Source organism: Lepidothrix coronata, unplaced genomic scaffold (assembly GCF_001604755.1).
Source record: "Lepidothrix coronata isolate B3197 unplaced genomic scaffold, Lepidothrix_coronata-1.0 Scaffold1, whole genome shotgun sequence".
NCBI classification, from domain to species: Eukaryota; Metazoa; Chordata; class Aves; order Passeriformes; family Pipridae; genus Lepidothrix; species Lepidothrix coronata.
Window position 1 is genome coordinate 13,757,475 of NW_016690181.1, and position 20,411 is coordinate 13,777,885.

General features: G+C 45.7%; 1 long non-coding RNA gene across 1 annotated transcript in view; it reads left to right on the forward strand.

The window, feature by feature from the left end:
- The first annotated feature begins 7,368 nt into the window (after nt 1–7,368).
- The window catches only part of LOC108494546, a 35,908-nt gene continuing 22,865 nt past the window's right edge, over nt 7,369–20,411 (forward strand). Inside the window, exon 1 of the long non-coding RNA XR_001873892.1 lies at nt 7,369–7,468. This is a non-coding gene — a long non-coding RNA (uncharacterized LOC108494546). The remainder of the gene's footprint in view (nt 7,469–20,411) is intronic.

Consider the following 20,411-nt stretch of genomic DNA (forward strand, 5'->3'; position numbering starts at 1 on the left):
GGTGGAGAGAGGGGAGGGGGAAGGAGGAGAGGGAAGGAGCGGGGAAGTTGCCGAAAGGGTGAAGCGAGGCGAGCGGCCGGCGCCGTGAGGAGCTGGGGCGGGCACTGAGCGGCTCAGCCGCGCAGCCCCTCAAGGCTCGTCTCGAGGCTGTCGTCGGGGAAGATTCCCCTCTTCCGATTATTAGCCGGGATGAATGAGAGCAAACTCTCCGGCTCTGGAGAGCTGAGGGGAATTTTAAGCGTTCCTGCCCTCGTTTTCCACCCCGGCAGCGCCAGCCAGCCCTGTGCGCCCCTTCCGGGTGGAGCGTCTTGTCCAGTGGCTGGAAACCTGCTTCTAATTTCCAACTGAATCAATAAATGCTTGGGGTGTTTGTTTACTTCCCCTTTCCATATATTTATATGTCCAATTCCCACGCATTTGTTGTGTTAGGTTACATAAGCCAAGCCTTTTCAGCCCTGCACCGTGCAAGCTTTGCCCTGGTCATTGGGATGTCCTTCCTGCGGAACTCTCTGTTTGAATGCTTTTTCTCCTGAGAGAGGCTACTGCATGGACTGTTTTAGACAGCGATGCCTGAAACACAACACTAATGTTTTCCTGAAGTGACCGGAAATTCCATGACTGGACTCACACTTGTCTTTTTCACAGTCACGCCACGCTGTCAGCTCTCTATCACCCCGTGGTTGGTTAGTAAAGTTAAAAGTCCTTGTTCTCTTCATTTATTTCTTGCCAGGAGTCTAACAAAAAGACAAAAAAAATATTTCCTGAATGGCTGAAGTTTCAATTTTATACTACACCATTTTGTAGGTCATCCCATAAAACTGACTTTTAGTAAACCCATGCTACTTTTTATCCCTTTATTCATTGAATTTCACATTTGTAGTTAAATTCTCCTTTGTAAGTTTTCCCTGAAGAATTGCACAGACATCAAAAGCACAGGCCCAAACTGCTTCCACCATGGCTCACTTCTGAACACTTGCTCTTTTCTGCTCCTGTGGTAATGCCTTCAAGTAGGTAAATTTAGTTAAAATCTTTGCATCTGGATCTTTGGTTTACTGTGCATCAGAATTCAGGGGCTAAGAATGCTTTGATCCTCCAGGTGGAACACAGCAGACTCAGTGAGTTTTGCTTGTTGTCTGGATATGTTCATCTATTATCTGGTACCCATTTCTGCCTTCTGCCTCTTCTCTTAGGCCTCCTGTCTTTACCTCATGGATTAACATGTTCATCCTTACTGAAAATCAGGAAAGCATTCATTGAATCTTGTGTGAGTGGGTTACCTTCGTTTTCCCATCCTTGTTTTACAGTGATCCTTTTTCTTCCCCCCTTTTTTTTTTAAAAAAATTTCTTGTATTTACGGTGCCTCTGTGATGTTTGATTTTTGTTGGTATGGAGGTTAAATATAATGGCCTATTGGTTCCTGAACTAGATGTGCTTTGTTCCTTGCTGCTGCTGGAGGAAGGAGCGATGCCTGTGAGATGTGCCGTGTCAGAGAAGACTGGTCACTAAGGAAGGAAAGCATGGGTAGATGCTGAGCAGGCCTAAAGCCACGTGAATGCAGGATAAAAGGAAACATAGTTATGTCATTCTGCATTATTCTGGGTTCACTGGGCATCTTGTTCTATCAGAAGCCTCAAGGATGGATTAGGAAATTTAGTTCTGCATCCCAGGAATCTGTATTTACAGTGGCTTTATATGAATGAGACTGAACATCTCATCCAGCGTTTAGGTTACAGACAGCTGGTGAGACAGAAAATAAACACTTGACATGAATGAAGATTAAAAAAATATTTTTTCCCTATAAAAATTGTTACTCCTGAAGAATTTAAATGTAAGATAAGCAGCTTCTAAGATAAGACTGGCTGGATTGATAATGAACATTTAAAAAATGTGTAACTAATATAGAGCAAGGGGTATTTTATGACTCACGGTGAGATTAGGGCTCCTAAGAGAATGTTGGTATTGTAAGATTCTTCTTATCCTGTGGCTCAGACAAAATAAAATCGGACATGGTTTTCAGGGTATAAGTTCCAAAGACATCTCTACTTGCTTGTGTTTGTGTTTCTCGTTACTGAACAGAACCAAGACCAAATCTCTATTCTCTGTAATATAAGGCACCAGGTTGTCTTTGTCAGTCTGGTGCCTGTTCAGATACCAGAGATAGAGTGGGCCAAAGCAAGCCAACTAGGATGTTTCAAAACCATCCTGGTCCCAGCATGTCCTCTATGATGATAACCAGATCAGAAGCCTTTTTTTTTTTTTGATTAAAAATAATGTCGGCTTTTAATATGCCAGTGTTAATTCACCTAGGTTACAGAAATGAGAAGGCAGCTGCGACAGCCAAATTTTCGCCACGTGGCCTTTGTGATCTTATTATCAGTAGTAGATGCTCAAGAGGAAAGCAGTCGCCTGGCAAGATTGACATTGATTTTGTGCCTCAGAGAGCTTCAATCAGAGGAGGCTCAGAACAACACAAACAGAAGAGGGTGAGCAAATTAAGGGCATTTTTCTTGCACTGGGAAGGTGGAGGCCAGGTCTGTTTTGATTTCCTTTAAGTGATTAACTTTGATTGTAGGGATGGGACTGACTTTTCTCACTTGTGTACATAAGGAGTTTTATTCTTCCTGTTCATTTTCCACTGCTGCCTTTTATCACGGTAGCGGGAGGTGGCGTTGATGGAGTGATGGGAATGCCAGAAATGTGACAGTGTCTCTGTGGGGAAGCTTGGCCCTTCCTCAGCCTGCTTGCCCTCTTTTCAATATAGGCTTTCACAGATTAAATATGAAAACTAAAGCAACAGAAGGTGCTGAATGTGGAAAAATTTATATTTTAGTCTAGGAATTACAAGCAAAGCCTTTCCAGTGGCCACCAGTGGCGTTTGATCAGGCTTTGAGCAGTAACAGATGGAAGCGATGCCATGTTCTTCTTAAACAATGTGCTTGACTTTAAACCAGGAGAAACAGATTAGACCTTTATCACAAAAATAAAGCCCAGAGACAGTTATACAGGGCGAGTTCAATGTGTACATCTTGTCATTTTCAATAAAACACTTAAAAAGTGTTAGTAAATTTTTATCTGTTTTGCCAATACACAAGAGGTTGTACATTTAATTACTCCACTCTCCATTTGCTCAGGTCCTGGCTTGTGACAGACCAAGTCAAATTTGATGGTGCTGCTAAGTTGAATAATGACAGCAAACCAGAACCTGCACATGTGTGCTGTGTGAGCTACAGATCAGCTGGGAGGTCAGCAGTAATTCAAAGTTATTGTGGACACTGAGGGGACTCAAAAAGGTCTGTGGAATCTCTGTGCTCTACCTGAGACTTGAGGTTTAATTTGCCCTTAAAAATCCTAATTGTTATTTCAGGCATGATTAGTCCTGCTTTTTCTCTGACATCATCAACAGCTTTGCTTTCATATGATGTCACTGTGTGAGGGAAAGACCTTGCACTACATATAGCTATGTCACATTCCAGTCCTGCTTCCCATTTGATTTATTCTGAGGCCTAAACAACTTCCTTCAGCTTTAATGGCTTCATTTTTTCTTCATAAAATGTGAAGGATATTTTTATCTACCAACCTGATGGTGGTACTGCAGGGATTTGCTAATTATGAAACCTTTCGTCTTCATAAAGAAGCATGTAAATTGTGAAGGGTCTTCTCCAAAACCAGAGAGGCCCAGACTCCAAAATGGAGCTTGGCACCAAAGTTTTGTGTTCTCTGATAAATTGTCAACATCAGAAAATTCCCAGAGCCAGAACTCTCCAATTTTGAAATACCTAGCAGGGTAAGATACAGGAAGTTGGTTCATGCTCCATAAAAATCCATATTTTGTGTTCTTCCAGTTTGGTCAGTATAGCCACATGAAATCATTTGAACTGATCTCCTAAGAAAACTAAACGCCAAAGGATGAGTTTCACCTCAGCTTGCACTAAGAAGTATCTCTGCACATAACTGATTAGCCATGGTCCATACACCTCTGAATCCCTCTCCTCAGCTTCTTCCACAGATGTGTTATGGTAAGGATGCTGAGGTTACAAAGATCTGGAGCTTTTCCTGCTTCAAACCCTCACTTTCTTTGCACTGTCATTGTGGGGAGTGGGAGGAGCTAGCTGATGCAATTCTCATTTCCTAGTGTTTACGGCTGTTTCTACAACCTATTTTTAAATGTGCTTAGGACTTCCACAAAGCTCTTTTGTTAGTTGTATGTTTTTCATTGCAAACTGGTTTCTAGCTGACATGTTTTAACACCCAGAATTTCCAAGTTTTTCTTTTCCCCTTAAAAGGTTGGCAATGTTTGCAAGCACAGCAGCAGTGAATTATGCATTCAGTATAAAGCTAGATAAAACTGTATTTTTTGCAATAGCTTTCTAAATCAACACTCTACGTAGCTGGACTAAGTAGAATGTGTAATTTTGTCTTGCTTCTCTAAGGAAATGAATTTAGTCTTGAGAGCATGAGTCACTGTGCAGGATTCCAAGCCAAACCCATTCCCTCGATGCAGCTCTGAAATCTTACTCATTTACATGGGAACTGCAGGAAATGGGATGCTCTGATAAATCACATGCTCAGAGAGAGATGGAAAGGCACTCCCATGGACTGGGCCACTACCTCAGCCAGCTCAGCAGCTGCCTCCTGTTGACAGTCTGGAGGAGTGTAAGTCATTAATGCACCCTGGCTGCTGCCTTCTAAACTGGTGGCAGCAGAACTATTACTGTTACTGTCATTGTCATCCGACTTGTTTCTGAGTGCCTGGCAGGGTACAGGAAGTGGAGATTTTCTATAAATTACAGTAAGGAGCTAGAGGGGTGTGAGAGGAGGGCTGTGGGCTCCTGCCGCTGCTACTTGCCAGTTCGAGAGGCAGGCAGGTTCAGCAGCAAAAGGTCCCCTGCACTCCATCTGGAGCAGAAACCTCCTTGCCCTTGTTTTAATAATCATATTCATTCTGCAGCTGTCAGTTCTGATTCCCCCAGGATCCATTCTTAGCACATCATATGCCAACAAGCTGGTTAACTCTGGCTAAAGAGCTACAGAGTCCTGCAAAGGTAAATTGTTACTGATTCAAGCCTTTTGGGACACAGTACACATAATGACACAATGCTGCCTCCCTTTTGGAGGGAGATACTTTTCTAGCATTTCAGACCTTATATATCTGGTTGACTCTCCATGTGATAGCAGATTATGCATTCTCTCCCATACAAAAATCACTGGGTCCAAACTTTCATTTCTGTGAACCAAAATTCCAGGTTACATTGCTGGAAAGTCAGCAGCCTATGATTAAGAAGTTGCTGGACCATACAAACCACTGCAGAAAGCTGAGAGTACATATCAACATTGCAGACACACAGATTTGGTGAAGGAACTTCATGCCCTACCTGCTCAACAGAAATAGCGCTCAAGAAAGATGTGAATTCATCCCTTTGTCTCTTTTATCCATTTAGGAGATGGCAGTGTCCCAGCCAGGACTCTGCAAAAGGAAGCTATCACTTTAACAGCACAAAGTTGCAGGGACAGGGAAGTCCTAGACATTGAAAATAGCTGGGTCTATGTTTTCATGAAGACCACACTTCGACATGCAGGACACTGCTTTTTAAAGCTATCCCTGAAGATACAAGTGCTATAAAGTGATACTTTTACTGCTGGTGACATTTTCTGGAGCTTGTAACATAGAGGTTGCCTTCTGTAGCTCTTTGTGTGTCCTGGTGAATAAAACCAGTTCTGTCCCTGGAGTGCATGGAAGACCAGACACTGAGAAAATCACATTTTGGTTTTGCAGTCTCCTTTTAGAGCCTGGAAGCCACAACAGCCTCATAGTCTGTCCCACGTGTCAGTGTTTGATAATGCCCAGTGAATATAGAAAATGTGTGTGCCTACAGACGACAAAATGATTATCCCTTCCTTGGAGAAGGAAGATGAAGTTTAACTTGCAGGTCAACAAATGCAGCAATAGAATGGAAGCAGGCAACCAGCTGCTTTCATTTTAGTTCCCACACTTGGGCCATCCCTGAGGCTTTAAAAGACCTGCAGCTGGGCTGGTTTAGCCCTAAGGAGGAGTCCTGAGGAGTGATTTCGGCTTGTGTTACAAACCTCAACTCTTCTGCTCTTCTCAGATGGGAAAAACAACTTGACTGTTTCTGCACAAGGTATTCATTTAGATCTTTGTTTTTGTGGTGATGGTTGTTTGCAGCTCTGTGGGTGAACACAGAGCCCTTGGTGGAGGATAGGACTGTGAAAGGCAGGTACCAGAGGGGTTACCAGGCTGAGTTTTAAATACACTTTATATCCTGTGTACTGCCAGCAGAGCATACTACTGGAGTGGACATGGAGCTTCTCCCAGCAGAAAGCTGTTGCCTTATCTCTGCTCCCTGAGGTTTTTAATTTTGTTCTGTTTGACTTTATAAGCAGAACGTAGTTAATGCAAAGAAAGACACACACATTTTCTCAATGACAAACTCTCCTAGCTTGCACTGTAGGGGACTTACACCATGTGCTGTAGCTCTGTGTTAGTTGGCCACTGTGGGCATTCAGTGGCCCGTCCTGCACATTTCCCAGGCTTGTGGGTTGGTGCTGGCCACCTCATCCTACTCCCAGCAAAGCTAGATGTGAGCCCTGCCATCACATGTAGGTTCAAAGCGTGGCTTGGCAGGGAGAGGAGACTGATTTCTAATCCTTTTCAGGAAAGAATTTTTTGTGGCCTTAATTTTCTTCCACTCCTTTTTAATTTTCCGTGCCTCTGTTCCTTAATTGAAATGTGATATGCTGCACCATGACTCAGTACTAAAGGTCTGAACTATGGCAGAGATTCCAGAGGAAAATAAAGATGGAGAGACAGAGGTGGAGCCTCCATTGCTACCATGTCTTTTGACTCAGCTTCATTATGCAGCCATAGTGAGATCATTAATATACTTCAAGCAGGTACCAAGCTAAACATCTCTGTCAGGAGCAGAGCTTCACAGTGCAAACATCATACAGGCACAGAGCAGCTCTCCTCAGCTAAAGAGGCAGAACAAACCAGGGAAGTGAAAGTGGAAGCAGAGTAAAGCAGAATGATTGCCAAATAGGGTGTTTGGTTTGCTGTGTTTTCAAGAACACAAATACTGAACCTTATCTCTGTCAATTAATTCAGGTTTTTTATTTATAATGAAGTTTTAAACAGAAAATGAAAGGTTGCTGCTTGCCTATGAACTGCCAATGAATTGTTTTCACAGTGTTGGAATGTTGGAATTTCAGACTCTGCCCCTCTGTTCCTGTATTTGGATGAAATTGCACAAATGTTTAGCAAATATTTGCAGGGCACGGCCTTATTGTTTTGCAAACTGTGGTGAGCCTTGTATAAGGACATGGACGTTACCAAAGCATCTGACTTTTAGCTCCTATGAGGGAAATGCTGATACTTGCGGAATCTGGTGGTTCTCTAACTTGGGCCTTATAAGAGGAGCAGCATGCCTGTGTCCTGGGTGGTAAATGCAAGGTACATAATTTCTCGCTGGCCAACTCCAACCTTGTGTTGTTTTTCTCGTGGCTTTGTCCAGATTCAGTTGTATTCCCAGACCTTATGCAGTTCTGTTCTTAGGAGGCAATATCTCAGTGCAAGAACCCTTTAAAAGATGCCAATGTGATAAAAATGTGAGATGCTCGGAGATGGTGTCATGTATCAGGTGTGTGTGTGTGCATGTGCATGAGAGCCGGATTTCTGCAGGTTGGGTCTTCTCAACAGTTCAGCCCCCACATATTCTCTGTATGCTTTTTGCTAGTTGTACAGCACTTCTGCTTTATACATTCCATAGTGTGTATAGGATTCATTGTGTGTTTGTTGAGGATCTTTGATATTTGATGCTGTGAAGTCAGAAGGAAAAAGATACCAGCTCGCTTTATCTTTTGCTCACTGTGTGAGGGCGAACAATGTTTGGAGTGGCAGCAGGGAAGTGCTGTCTCCTTGCCACACAAGGAGCCTTTGGGCTGCCTGCTGGGGCAGTGGCACTCACCCATGGCTTCACTCTCAGCCTCTGGACTGAAATGTTTGCAGACTGGGCAGTGCCAGTTTGGTGGAAGAATGTCAGTGTTAGAATTCGTGAGACATGGGACAGACCGGAGCCGGGGCCTCTGACTGCTGGGATGTGATGTGGTGTATGCACATGTTCTGACAGAAGGAGCTGGGTCTGTTGTTGCTGTCTTTATGGAGTATCATTCTGTGCATGTGTTTGGCTGCTAACCCGGTGTCCCTTCATTTTTAATCTCATCAACTGTTTGTGCCTCCATAGGGGCACAGTAAGGAATAGAAATCTGTTTCACTCTGAAACTTCTGGAGCTGAGCAGGTATTTCTGTCTCCAGGTTTGGTCTTGAAAAGTGAAGGCCATTGAAGGCTGAAGGTACTCAATAAATTTTGGAAAATTCTGGATTAAGGATGTGTCCTTATTATTCTATTTGTATGTTTAGCTGTAATGTTGAACATACCTTCCTTGGGTAATAATCTCAGGCTTGCATCCTGTTTTAAAATACACTCCTTTGCAACAATATCTGGAGATTTGGAGTCAGTAATATGTTAGGTTATAGAAAGAATTAAAATAAATTAAAAATAATCTCTGCAACATTTCATATCTCATAGGCAAAAGTTACTGAGAGTCAGTTTGTTCAGTGCATGACCCATGTAAGAGTTCTTAGGCATATAAGAGCAGCCAAAAATAGCTCCTTGAAGGTCAGGGAAGGTATCTTTTCTGCAAGTGAAAAGCTTTGCATTTCTGTCCTGGAACATTTATATGCCTTATGCAGGCATTTATATGCAAGAAAGAATGGGTAGAAAGAAAAATAACATCAAAATGGGCTTGGAGGGCAGCCAGAGCCTGTGTAACATGTTCCTATTTCATAGGAGCCTGTATAAGCTGCTACCAGCCTTGGAGATTTTTCCATACATGAAATGGAGAAAGCCTGCATTAACTGCTAAACCATGCTTCAAAGGCAGAGTAGCTGAATAAAGGCTGGATTCAGTTTGTTCAATAGGTGAACAACAGCAAGAGGGACCCTTATGTTTTAAAATGAAGCCATAGGCTTACATCCAAGTGATTTTAATTTTAAGCTTCTGACTGACTCTGGAGTCTGAAAGAAATTTCAGCTTGTCAGACCGAATGTTCTTTTCGGTCTGATATCTGCATGCTGAGACAGAGTTTACGAGAAGCTTTTATAGCAAATCCCAAAGTCAGAGTCACCGCAGAATGCTTTAATTATTGAATAGGCAAGAGCTAACGTGAGAGGGAAAGGCTCTGTGTTTCTCTGCGTATTAATCTCCCTCCCCCACCCCTTCCTGCCCCAATCCTCTGGTTAATCAGGTTATGTTTGCCCTATTTCTCTCAGGGAGCATACAGAATGCAGTGTTGCTACAAATGGAGGAAGGAAAGGAGGAGAAGGGCATGCAGAAAGCAAGAGTGGGTAGAGGATGCTTCAGAAATGAAAGCCTTACTTTGGCAGCATTCCCGAGATCCCAGCAGGGTGCCTCAGAGCTGTGGCATGTCTCTGTGACCTGTCACAATCGCTGACATGCATGGTCTCTTATCCCAGGCCATGTGCCAAAGGACAGTGAAGGGGAGCCTGTCTCTCTGCGTTCAACCTGGAGGCATTGGTGTGGTATCTGTGGGCAACAGCTCCCGCCCCCAGCACCCACCCAGCAGTCCCTTTCAGCTATGATCCCCTGGGAGGGAGTAGCTGATGTCCCTGGGGGAGCACACTCTGCCTGACAAGAGCCTGGAGTACAGTAGTTAATTTGGCAGCAGGGGAGATAATGTGCCTGTGTGCGCACACACACACAGAGCAAGGTGTGCTGAATGATTCTGGGCACTCACACAGCCTTTAATTCTTGCTGCGCTCATCCCCCTGGGCACATGGCTGAAAGCCACAGGAAAATAGCAGATGGACCCACCAAGTCAATGCAGCTATGAAAAGCAGGGAGTCAGCACAGACAGGCACAGCACCACTGGCCTCTGTGCTGGTGCATCCAAGTTTCCTTTAAGTCCTGTGGTCCTGGAGTTAAGCTCTGAACGTGCTTAGATTAGGGTGATTCTTCATATGGATGCATTCCTTGGAAAAGCTCTTATCTCCAACCATAATGAGCAATACTCGACTGGGAGACTGAGGTCCAAAGCTCTTCTGTGGCCAGTGTCTAAACCCAAAGCTTACAGCTGAAACTGTTCATAAAACATGCAAAATTGCTTGTTCTGAGGTCTGGATCTGGTCAGCCTTAGCAGAATAGGATAAGTCTTGATGCGAGAATTAAGTGCAGTGACTTGTGTGATTTTGGGAGCATGGCAAATTCAGAAGGATGTAGGTCTGTGTCTGCATTCTGTATTTTGAGGTGAATTTACCCAAATGCTCAAAACCAAACCTTTCTAAACCAAGTGACAAAGCTGCAGGGAGTTTATATGTAACCCAGCTTCTCTAACCCTCTCATCCTGTCTCAGGATCAATTGAATGTCAGATGATGCTTCCATTTCACTTGTGCCAGGAAGTGCCAAGCCACAGTGCCTAATTCAGTCTTGTGTGCCAGCTTCTTTTCTCAGATAATGGTGCTCTGTTCCTTTGAGAGACTTACATTAGAAGAGATTTTTAGCACCCCTCTTTGTTAACAACACAGGTCACAAACATTTCCCAAAAACAGGTGAATGCTCTAAGAAGTGTTCCAAAAGCATGAGCATCGGCAAATGCAGACCTAAACCATTAAATCCTGGAGGCATGACATGATTTCACATGTTCCCCAGCACAGAGCAGAGCTAACTGGGCGGCCACAGACTCCACAAGAATGAAGACAGGCAGGAAATGAACCTCCAGAAACCATTCCTTGGCAGATGAGAGCTGCGGAAAAAGCAAGGCATAGCAAGCCTTGAGCTGTGTCAGAGACAGGCCTGGCAGGTGCCTTTGAGCCATGTGGGGATCCCGGCTTGTTCCCACTGTGCGGTGCCCTCTGGCAAGTGTGTTCTGTGGTGATTGTCCAGAGCTTGGCAATGCCCCAACACAGTGTGCTGCCATGGGCGGGTTGCTCGTCTCTGTGAGACCAGCTCTGTACGTTGCGGCGGCTTTGCTGTGCGTGGGCATCCTCTGTGCAGTCCTTCTTCGCGGCAGTGAGGAGCAGGGTGGCCAAGTTGCTCCCCAGATCTGCTGTTTGGTTTCAGTGCAGGAGGCGGCAGGGGATGATCACAGCGTTTCTCATCCCACAGGAGAGACAGCTGAGTGTGAGTGAGTGAGAGGAGAGCGCTGAGCCGCGCAGTGAGCGGCTTTGGATCAGCTCTGCACTAGGAAGAGTTTGCCTTGCCAGCCTGTGCGTGGGAGGGCTGCTGGAGCAGATGGTTGGCAGCGCCAGAGCTGCAGGGTTGGGCCGGCTTGTGGGGAGCTGACGGAGGAGGAGGAGGAGGATGGTGCACAATGAAGCAGCCTGCAGGCTCACCCTAACACAGAGGAGTCTGTGTCTGCAACGGCATGATCCAAACAGCACCCATCATAATTTGTTTGCAGGTTAAGAGGAGGCTTTTTCTACATACTTCCCTGATACAGTATGTATATATATACACAGTGTATATCTAGAGATAGATATAATGTATCTATCTATCTATATATACAAATATATACCTAAATCTCCTCTTCTCCCCAACCCCCTCCTTTAGGCTCTCAGTGACATGACTTCCTTAAAAATTCTGAATTTACCATCTCTGGTGTACTTGTAATTGTCCTTATGTCCTCCGAAACCTGAATTCCCATTTCCAAGCTTCTGTTTTATAAGTGAAAAACTGTTTGTTTTTTAACAAAGTCCCAGGACTCCAGAAAGTGGAGCTGTAAGGAAAGTTGCAGCATTTACTCAGATGTAGTATCAGTGAAAAGAAGCAGAGAAGCAAAAACCTGCACTGAGAAGGTGAGCCAGGAGGCAAGGCTGAAACAGTGGCTCCATTGTTTGGCTTCTGCTGGAGCAGGTTGACATGGCTGCATATCCCAGGGAATTGCGTGTTACAAATACTTGGCTCATGGTGAGCACAGCAATCAAATCACGAGGTAATTACTGGACCACTGGGAGAGGCATGCAAGCAATATAGGTTGTTAAATAGGTTAAAAAAAAAAAAGTAAAAATCAACATTCTAAAGTTCAGAACTCTGCTCCTATGGTCTGGTTTTAGATGAGAAAGAAACAGGAAGTTCAGAGAGAAAGAAATCATTACCTTGCTGATAATGATTTTGATAGGGCCAGTGCCTACACTGACTTCTGATCCCAAACTGAAATTTTTAACCACTTAAGACATTAGATATCTAATGCATTGAAGGTCTAATTCTGCAGAAAGTACTGGTGCAAAACACCCAATAAAGTCAGGGCACTAAAAAAAATAAAGAAACCTCTAGAGACATTGATACGACAACATGAGATGAATTTGGCCCACAAAATCCATAGGGCTGGAGCTGCTTGATTAATAAAAATAGGATGATTCTAATTTAAAATCTCTCATCCTTTCCCATGCTTTTCTGCTGAACATATGAAATGGAATTTGGAGAGTGAGGAATAAAATGTTAGGATTTTAAAATGTAGTATATATTAATATCTCAGTTCTTACATGCAGTTTCATGTATTCTGCAGAGATCAGGTTCTTGGAATTTGGATACTTCATATCTGGACAGCCAGTTGTTCCTCTAAATACAGCCTTTTTAAGCTGTTGCACAGTTTCTCTGAAGTTCATTGTCCCAAGATTGACTTAATCTGTCTGGAAACCTTCAACAGTGTGATAAACTCTTTATTTCATACAAAATCTTGAATGCGCATGTGTGATAAAGTTGGTAAATGCTTAATATTGGCCAATATATTAAATACTTTGTTACATTTCTAGTACTTAGGATGCAAGTAGCTTGCTTGTGATAAAGCAGCTTTGAGAAAATGTTTATTTGTAAAGTGAAGACAAGTCGCTTTTCACAGGATTTGTGTCCTTTTGAGGGAGGATATAGAACCCTCTAGTTCCTCTGAAATGAGCCTAATCAGTGCTATCTGCTTTTGACAAATAAATATGAAAAATAAAACTTGTTTTCCAGAAAGTATTGATGATCTACCCAAGTTACCTGAAAATGCCTGTAATCTCAACCTTGTAAATGGACTAAAGATGTCATTAAAGGCCTGCTGTAAAAATGGTTGTGCAAGGCCTCTAATAGGAAAACTGGTTTGAACTTTGGGCTGATCCCATTTCCTGACTTTATGTAACTTGCTGTTATTACATGCAAATAAAGGGGAGGGAAAAACCAACATATCTGAAAGTAAGGTCAACCAGTGGACTTTGGACTGCTGCAAACATGGAAAAAGTACTTCAGGGTTAAAGATTTGCCTCTGCAATTCTTCTATGAACTGTATAGACCTAAAGAGCCTGAGGGCTGGATTGGGAGATGCTCAGAAAGGTTACTGTCCATGTAGTGGCACTTCCACTAGTGCTCCTTCCATAATCGACCAAGAGAAGTCCATTTCATGGATTGATCCTCTGGAGGAGCTGAAACTGGTCTCTCTTCTCTTTAGATGGGTTTTCAACCATTGTAGTTGGGAGACCATTGGAGATATGTGTGGATCCTTGCAAATGGAAGCTTGCTTTGCCTGAGTCTTCTTTCACATCTCTTGCAATCAACCTGCGGATTTCCAGCAGTCACAGGCACAACTGTGCTGCAGCCACAGTTTTGTGTTCTCTGAGAGTGAGAAAGAGCCCAGCTTTGACAAGCTGAAGTCAGCCTTTGTCAGTATCCTTCCTGCTTCTCATCTTGTCCACTCCATCTGCTGTCGGGTATTGTTACGTACAATGTTGGAAGACGGGAACAATTTAAGAAAAAAAAATAACTAGTTCCTCTGGGACATCTTGCTGAAAAACAAACCTCTGTCAGTGACCTAGATGCAGTGAAGTTTTGAATTATTTAGATCACATCTTACAGATAACACAGGAAACTTGGGTTTGGGAGAATGCTCTCACTTTGAGGCTGAATTAGGTAATCATTTTTTTTTAGGAAGTTTGATGCTGACGAGGGCCAGCTGTAGGGCTGTCTTTGATCACCAGTACTGCCTTTTGATTGTATAAACAGTTGACGGTAACCTTGGGAAATGACACAACTTAAATGTTGAGTCTGGTTGTTTTTTTTTCCTCGTGATGTTGTTTGGCAGATGCAGATTCCGAAACAGCTGTACAGGTCGGGCGCTCAGCTGGCAAGGTTTGGGCCTTGTGCCACCCAGCTATCCCCCTTGCCAAACAATGTCAGCAAGGATGGCTCTAGGGTTGGATTTTTAAATATCCAATAAGAATTTTAATCTGCTGCATCCAGTGGTATTTAGATGTGCAAAGACTTGGTTATATTGTACCAGATAGGTGGGGAAGCTGCATACGGAGCTTGGAGCTCTGGCTCACAGAACTGCTGTCTGGAGACACCTTATGGCTCTTGCTGTACCGGGATCTGTAGGGCTCCTCCATGTGTTGCTGCAGCATGGCATTTCCTTACACCCAGTCCTTTAAAAAGGACAGAGCTATCACTGTGTTAGTTAGCTGAAACTGAGTAATGTGAACTATTTATCTAGTTTATTAATGTGAGTTACCACAGCTAGTCCAGTGCTTCCTGGTGCAGCTATAGGGACAAAGTTGGGCAGGATCTTGCCCTGTTACTGTGGGAAAGAGAAAGCAGAAATGTGGCTGAGATGTGAAGCCTTGGAGTTTGGAGCCTGGCTTTTGTTTTGAACTTATCCTTTAAGTGAATTAAAGACATTTCTTGGTCTGGCAGTAGTGCCTGGCACTGAGAGTTGCACGGAACTGTGAGCAGCTGTGTCTGCAGTAACAACCTGTGTGCAATAAAGGGGGTCAGATATTGACGAACAGTTGGTACTGAGGTCCTGACATCCACTTTGTATGTGTGCTGGAGGTTTTACTTCTGGCTAACTCTAGTCTAATCCTGTGGAGTGACACCCACTAGTGACTGGAGTTCACCTCTTGTTTAGTTTCAGACCAGGGAAATCTGTTTGCATTCTCTCAGACTGCTTTGTCATCTGAACCAAAGCTCGGTCACCAAGAACACTCAGGAGATCTTGCTTTAAGAGCACATTCACGATGTGAATAAAATGCAAACGTCGCTTCAGCCGGTACCCAGGAGCTCTGAGCCGTGTTGTGTAACAGAGCAATGTGTGCTTTAGGGGTGTCTAATTATAGCATCGGATTCTGATTTCATACAGCTCGATATTTACTATTTTAAAGGGAGGAGGGATGTTTGGGGGACTGTAATAATGTATCTTGACCTGAGGCAGAAGTGCAAGTGCAGGAGCAGCAGCGGTGCCCTCCTCGCAGGCTGTCTGCAGCCTGGGCACCGATGTGGCCGCAGCTCTTGCTGGCGCCGAGGATCGCCGGCTATGCAGGAAATGGAGCGGTGTTGCATAAAGGGAAGAGCCGGCTGTGAGTCAGGGCTGTAGGGGAGAGGCGTTCTTGCAGGGACAGAGCATGAAATGTCAACATTTCAGTGTAGGGTTTCTGGGCATGGCTGTGCTGTGTCCTGTAGGATTAAACAGGAGTCTGACTAGGACAGAGACAAAACTGCATCTGCTCATTTTTTGAGCTTTTCCCCCCATCGTGTCTGTGAGTTTTCCTGTGGTGGGGAAAGCTTTGGGTAGTCTTACTTAGACATGAATCATGATGCTCCTCCTTTCCTGTGAGCCACGGTTTAACCATGGAATGAACCAAGCTGGCAGAAATCAGCCACTGTATTGTAACATGAAGCTTCTCTACCCGCTACTTCTTCTAATGGAAGATTTCCTGGGCTGGTCAGGTTTACTGCTGTTAACACTGACACAGTGAATGCTTCTGTGGACAAAGATTTATTTGTTCAAGGGGACAAGTCAGAGCCCTCACACCTGTTGGCAGAGACCTGATTCTGGCTCCCTGATGCCAGCTGCAACCTATGTCTTGAGGAGAGCACCAAGCCTTTGTGGAGCCAAGTCCAAATTGATAACGGGCTGCAAAAGGTGCTGTGACGTGCTGCCTTGTCTCACTGCCCATGCTGCCCCCAGGCGTGGGGGCTGTGTGTATGTGAGTGCCTGTGCCGCAGAGCTCCCAGGGACTGCGTGCCAGGGCAGTGTCGTGCACTCTGCCTGCGTGCCTGCCTCTCTTGTCTCCCTAGGAATCTGCTATTTCTGAATGTAGGATGGTGCTTCATAAGCCTGTGTCATTCTGCACTTGGATACAGCAAACAGCTGCAGGGTGAAGGGACCTGGTTTCACGCTCAGATGGTGTGATGCGATTAACTTCCCGAGAAGTAGCTCTGTGCACTGAGGGGGTTTTCTCTGGCTGGTCTCAAAACATAATGAAATGGGTACTGACCCCCATGGACACTGGGCTGTGCCTTTAGGTCACCTCTGCCTCCATCCCAGGTATCGGGGAAACTCATTATCTCTTCTGTGTCTCCTCCCAGGCTTTGTACATCAAGATACGGAGTCTGGGGGTTGGCTGTCCTGTCTCTCACCCAGCTTGGGCATAACAGGAAGCTCTCAGGGAGAGTGCAAGTCTGTGTGGGAAAGTGGCCTCAAACCAGGCTGCCCAAACTAAACGGGAGTGGGAGTTAGGGATCAAGACCAGGCTCTGCCAGCCATGCTGCCAAGGCACTTGTCCAGCCTCATGGTTCCTCCATGGATGGTAGCTCTGAGACCATGTTCCCATCTCTGTCCCACAAAAGGCAGCTGCTTCCGCAGGATGGGGTGAAGGGAGGTGAGAGGGGGAGCAGAGGGTTAACAAAGCAGCTATTTCCCTTTACTGATAGAGCAAAGAACTAGATGTCCCTGCCTAGATGTCTGCCACAGTACTTGTCCAACCAGGGGCTGCAAATGGCTAGCACTGGTGAATTTGGAGCTGGTAAGGGAACGGACACTGTTTTTCAGGGGGTGGTTTGTTTTTTGCTCCCAACGTGCTTGGCACCAAGTCAGGCTCTCAGTGATGTGGCTGCAGAGTGAGGTTTGAAGCTGCTGTCGTGGGAGTCTCTCCACATGAGGGAGAGAGATCAGCACCCATGAAACTGATGGCAATCTGTCTGCTTTCCAGATAGGAATACCTTGGCCTGGCTGTGACCTGGGATCATCCCCCTTTCTAGAACTAAAAAGGATTGTCAGTCTTGTGATGTGAGATCTAGAAATTGTGACATGAAGGGCTTACTGGTAGGGGCATGATGAAGAAGAGGGATTTCCTTCCCCCCCAGGAAAAATTGCTGCCCCTGGGTAAAAAGGATCTTAGATGGCTGGATAGCAATCCTGAATACTTTAGCTGGATAGGGCTGGTTCACAGCTCTGACAGTGGTTCTTGTTCTGGTTTACTATGGCAGCGTTTGTGTTTGCTCAGCATAAAGCAGCGGTTATCACCTCAGAATGGTCATCCCAAAATCTGTTAGTAGCCTCTGTGTTCATCTTTGGACTGTTGTTTGCTTTTGTTTTGTTGTTGAGGAGCTGTGCCCAAGGGAGTGGCAAGCTATTGAGAAAAGCTCTTCCATTGCTGCAGCACCCAGGATCCCTGTCCAAAACCAAAGTCCCTAAAGAACCACTCCACTCTCTGCTGTAAAACAGCATAAGCCAGTTTGGGAGCTAGTGACAGGAATTTGATGGGGGCAAAAATGGCATTTTGGTGAACTGGAGTGAGCCTGGAGTTAGGCTGGAAAGAGTATCTGATCTCTCCTGAGTTTTCCATAGCTCCCAGTGTGTTTTGATCATTGTAAATTCTAAATTATGGCAGGACCCCTAAAGTGCTTTTGGAGTCCAGCTGAACTTCTTCTTTCCTGTCCCTGTCCTCTCTTTCCTCATAACTGCCCCCTTGCTGTCCACATCTGTCCCGTACAGAAGAGTGTCAGGCTCAGGTACTCGGCATGTAAAACTGGAGGTCTCCTTTTCCTCTTAGATAGAAGAGATGCTATTGAAACAGATGAGCCTGGGAGTTTGAGTGGGTTTATTCCTTATAGGTGGTCTTCAATGGGCACTCCTAGTTTGGTAGTTGGCCTTTGCTGTGACTCCTTAAATTATTAATGAGATCTCAGTCATCTTAATTCCACCATTTTCAAGTAGTCAGCTGGTTCCTTGTATTCAAGTTACAATATTTGATGTGTTAGGTTAACAGCATACTCCAGAAATTCCTGTTGTTTTGGAATCATGGCAGGACACCCTGCCTGCACAAGCCAGGTTTTATGGAGCAGTTTGTCTGTCTGAAGGGTGAGTAAGGCAGAAAGCCTGTGAGGGTGTAATTTCCTGAGTGCTGCAGGGCCAAGGGAAGCATTCTCCTTCTGGTGCCATAACATCTCCCTACACAGCTCGCTGAGGGCCCCCAGGTGCCCGTGCTGTGCTGCTGTGGAGCGGTTTTCATAGCGATGTGACTCGTGTGGCCTGTTTGTGCAGAACAGCGATATCTGACTGGTTCTGGCCGGGCAGTCTTTGCCCTGCTGAGTCACACCTTGCAGAGCCAGCCAACCTGATGCCAGTGTTCCTCCGTGTCCCTCACTGCTGCTCTTTCCCTTCATGACCAGCTCGTGGCCGGAAGCTGAGGGGAGCGTGGTGCCTGCACAGGTACAGGCTGGTGAGCCGTGCCGGTGCTCGGGGGTTGTCACTTAGGAAGCACGTGGCTTTACAACTCGGCATTTATTTCCTTAACGTACTATCTGCAGAGTAGGGCAAAGGTAGAAACGGGGGCAGTGCTTACAGGGAAGTGGCTATTGTGGGGCTGTTGCATCTGATTGTCAATTCCGATCACGGGACATGTGATATGTCAAATTTATTATCAACGCTCTTTTATCTGGATCAGCCTGTCACCTGTAGGTGGAGAGGCTGCAGGTGAGAGATAAGGAGGAAGTGAACGTACTGCTGGCGATTCACACGACAGGCTGGAAGTCCCACCTGAGGCCAACACTCCCTGTGCAGTACCTGGACAGAGGCAGTCCCTGCCCTGGAATGTCTGGTCACCTCTGGCCAACTTCCAAAGTGCTCGGGACATGTCTTTTTAACAGAAGCTTCAGCTTGGGTATGCTCCAATGCTTCCCTCTTTTCTCTGGAACTTGCAATTGGAGTCCTGCTGAGGTGATGCAGACAGGTAGTTGCAGGGTAGGAAGGGGAGGATGAGAGTGCTGCCAAGAGCAGGACAACACCTTCCCTTAGGATTTAGGGTATGAAATGCACAGCTGTGAGTCCATGTAGATTGTGTGGGCAGTCGAGTCCTGGGGAGGTTTTACAGAAGGGATCTGGAATTCCCAGGCTATGAGTTGCTTGGGCAGGGTGTCCAAGTGTGGAGGAGACAGCACTGTGCAAAGAGGTGATGGGCAGTCCTGTGAGTGAGCACTAAGGGCAGGAGCTCACTCAAGGAGGGTGGTGCAAGGAAGTGGGGGATGCCAGCAGTGCTTGTGGCTACTCCTGCTGGGTGCAGTAATTCTAATAAAGTGATGGTTTGCCATTATGTGCCTGTGAGTGAACTTGGGTTGGAAGGGAATGGAGTGAGGCTGTGTGGATGGTGACACTCTAAAGAACAAAACTGCGTCAAGGTTTGGGGGGAGGGTGGAGGCTGCCTTCCAAAGGTTCAGATTAAACTTGTGGTTTGTGAGGGCTGTGGGTGAGACAATAAAGCAACAGGACCTTAGCATGCAGGGAGGACAGGGTCTAAGTCCAGGACAGGTTTTCCTTGGGGATATGCTGGCACCTGAACCACTGTAGTAGTTTGGCTTTTTCACGATGAAGAGCATATGGACTTTTATTAGGGGAAGAAGACCAGAGGGCTGCCAGGTTTTGCAGGGGATGGAAATGTTCCTTGTGGAGGAAACACGGCAGCTGAGGGCATGTGGGCTGGGAAACTGCTAGCAAGGAGCTCCAGCTGCGTTCCTGAAGGCGCGTTTCACATCACCATGGTGGCACTCTGCCACCCGGCTGCGATCCTAAAGCTGCCTGGAGAGCAGAACAAAGGTGAGCTGGCACCGTGTGGGCTGGAGGGAAGCAGGGTGCAAGTGTAGGGAGCTCCCTGGGTGAGTGTGCTGGGGTGCCCATGGGGTGCTCTCTGCACAGTGCTGGGCACAGGGAGGGGCTGAGCTCTGGTCCGTGACCTCTGGCAGGCACAATGCCCTTGGCCACAACACTCCTTCAGCCAAGTCAGCCACGCTCACACCTTAGGGTCTGGTTCCTTCCAGCCCAAAGGAGCCCTGATACAGTACCCTCCATCTGGGATGTTAACAAATTAGGACAAGGGTTTGCCCATCTTTTGGGGAGGTGTGTTCCAAGAGCTGAGGGAAAATGCAGTGTCCTGAAAAAGATGCGGGAGATTGGGTTAGGTAATTTAGCGGTTCCTCAGGCTTTGGAGCTGTGCTGCAGGAGCACAGCTGTCTCTGGCTAAGAGGGTTTATGCAGGATGAGCATTAGATCCCGGTGATGCCTGATCACTATTCAT